This window comes from Elephantulus edwardii, unplaced genomic scaffold, assembly GCF_000299155.1.
Source record: "Elephantulus edwardii isolate Elephantulus edwardi_28Jun2011 unplaced genomic scaffold, EleEdw1.0 scaffold00043, whole genome shotgun sequence".
Taxonomy (NCBI): Eukaryota; Metazoa; Chordata; class Mammalia; order Macroscelidea; family Macroscelididae; genus Elephantulus; species Elephantulus edwardii.
In genome coordinates, this window is record NW_006399793.1 from 9,003,345 (window position 1) to 9,006,551 (window position 3,207).

The 3,207-nt window shown below is 33.9% G+C and overlaps 1 pseudogene; it reads right to left on the bottom strand.

The window, feature by feature from the left end:
• Window positions 1-239: 239 nt before the first annotated feature.
• On the bottom strand, window positions 240-949 carry LOC102869419 (annotated as a pseudogene).
• Between the last annotated feature and the right edge of the window lie 2,258 nt (window positions 950-3,207).

Consider the following 3,207-nt stretch of genomic DNA (forward strand, 5'->3'; position numbering starts at 1 on the left):
TCTTTTTTCATTTTTAATAATGTGAATAATGAGATACGAGTAGATTATAAATGAACTAGGAGATGCAGTTTACGAAGATTTTGCTTCCTTTTATACATAAGCATGAAATCCATTTTTTACTCCTATTTTTTTACAAATGAGTAAAATGTTTATTATGAAAATAATTTCATAAGTTTCCTTAGACTAGGGCACAACCTGAAGACAGAGTTGCATTAATAACTCTACACAGGATGAATATTCTACAACTGGAAAGTTGCTGAAGTTTGTGACATGCCACTATAAATGTATGTGTTACTAAAAATTACAAATTGTTTGCTTCTTGAGCAGCAACTCCCCCTAAAAATGCAGCAATGGTATGTGGCTCAGCAGCTCAGCAACGGCAAAATTCATGGAAATAGTCATCTTTCACCATTACAGATAATCCATATTCCTGAAGGAATCCAGTGAGACAAGATTTCAACTTTCCTACATCTTCTTCAACTTGATAGTTAGACACTCCTGGGTATCTTCCATGTTGTTTATGAAATCTGTCAACAGCCCATAACATTAAGTACAGCACTATCTCATTATCTGGATTGTCTATGTTGGAAATAATTTCATCCTTGCTGATTGTATCCACACCATATTCTTCAGCTAAAGAGCAACATCTCACTACTGGAAGAAATGCAGAATTACTGCAAAGTAACTTTAATTCTTTCTCTGAAATGGACTCTGGTACCTGGCCTGTGTGGCCTATGGACTGCAGCAGTTTGGCAACATGATTACCCAAAGCGGCTGTATCTTTCTGTGCTTTTTCATGGTAAACATTTTGTAATTTTATGTATTTGCCTGAATCTGCAATCATATCAGGAATTGTTCCTCGAACAGGTAAATTTCCTTGATCCTCTTTGGCCACAAATTATTTTAAACCACGAGCTAAAATCCAAAATGATGGTGTCTGTTTGGTAATATTTATTTTTATAAGTCATTTGAAAGAATATATTCCTTCTTAAGAATTTTTAACTTAATATATTGCAAAATGTGTTGTTGGAGCAAATATAAGTGGACCTTGAAAGTAAAATTACTTTCCTTGTCAAAACAATGCTTAAAATTGTAAATATATTTTCTTGTAAAATTTCTTCTTTTAAAATTAGGAAACTTATTCTGCCTTGGGAGATCAACACTTCTGCTCTTGAATGGTCTGATGTAATTAATTCAGCATTAAAAGCTTCCTTGAGAATACTTCTCAAAACATGATATCATGATTCATTTTCTACAAGATTTGTTATCTATGAACATTTATTTTTTAATAAAAAAATTAGAGTGATCAGTATTACCCAATATCTCAAATATTTTTACTTAACACTTTGTCTCAATCTTTGTAACTTCTGAAAGACAATTTAATGTGATACCTTCATTTGTGCCTTGGAAAGTGCTAATGAAATTGGATATTGCTTTTTCCATCTTGATGAAGAATGGACTTGGTATTTGAATTGGGATTACACTGAATGTGAAGATTGACTTCGATAGGTTTGTCATTTTCACAATAATTGAGTCTTTCTATCCATGAGCAAAGTATATTCTTCCATTTTTCCAGGTCTCTTTTTGTTTGTTGTATTTATGTTATGTAATTTTTTAATAGATCCTTTGTGTTTCTAGTTAGATTTACTTCCCAGTATTTAATCTTGTGATTAGCTATTGTGATGGGTATTGTTTTTTCTTAGGTCCAGTTCTGTATTCTCTTTGCCACTGTAAAGAAATCTAATTGATGTGTATGTTAATCTTGTATCCTGCCACTTTGCTGAAATGGTCAACTCTACCCAGTAGTTTTCTTGCGGTTTTTAGGGTTTTCTATCATCTGCATATGGAGATAATTTTACCTCCTCTTTGCCAATTTAGATACATCTTATCGTCTCCTCTTGTCTTATTGCTACCACTAGGACTTCCAAAGCAATATTGAACAGGAGATGTGAGAGTGGGCATCCTTGCCTAGTTCTTGTTCTCAAAGGGAATGCCTTTAATCTTTCTCCATGGAGAACAGTGTTGACTCTCAGGTTTGCATATACACTTTTTACTATGTTCAGGATATTCTTATCTATTCCTATTTTGTTGAGTGTTTTAATCAGGAAAGCTTGTTGAATTTTGTCAAAGGCCTTTTCTGCATCAACTAACAGAATAATGTGGTTCTTGTTCTTTGCTTTGTTTACTTGATGAATTACAATGATTGTGTTTCTTATGTTGAACCATCCTTGCATACCTGTTATGAATTTTATTTGGTCATGGTAAATTAGTTTTTTGATGCCTCATTGGATTCTATTGGCCAGGATTTTATTCAGGACTTTTGCATCTATGTTCATGAGAAATATTGCCCTATAGTTTTCCAGTTTGGTGGTGTTTTTACCTGGCTTTGGTATCAAGCATATGTTTGCTTCATCGAATAAGTCTGGGAGAATTCCATCTATTTCTATTTTCTGAAATACTTTCTGTAGAATTAGTGATAGTCCTTTGCATGCTTGATAAAATTCACTTGTAAAACCATCTGGTCCAGGAGTTTTTTTGGTTGGAAGTTGTTTTATTACTTTTTTAAAAATATTTTATTATTTTTATGTGTGTGTACCATCAAATCTGATCCTACTAGTACAGGAGGACATTGCCTCTCATTCTCCAGTAGAGCATATGGTAGATTCAAACCACATGCCTCTGGGATTGCAGAGCAGCTTCTTACCACTAGGCCACCAGAGCTCCCATTTATTTCCTTTTCAATTTCTTCTTTTATAATGGGTCTGTTCAGAAGCCACAGACTGAAGAAAAATATTTGGTAAGGACATGTCTGATAAAGGACTTATATCTAGAATTTACAGAATACTCGAGAGCCACAAAAAGATAAACCACACTATTGCAAAATAGACACAGGAAATGAACAAACACTTCACCAAAGAAGACATTCAGATGGTAAACAAACACATCAAGAAATGTTGAAAATTCCTAGCTCTAAGAGAAATGCAAATCAAAACAACTAGGAGATATTCTCACTCCAGTGAGAATAACAAAATTCAACAGAACAGCAAAGCTGGTGAGGTTGTGGAGAAATGGAAACACTTATTCATGGCTGGTGGGAGTCTAAAATGGTGTAACCACTATTCTCAAAAAGTTGGAAATAGAAATACCATTTGACCCAGCAATTCCACTACTGGGAACATACCCTAATAAAACCAGAACTGCCACCAA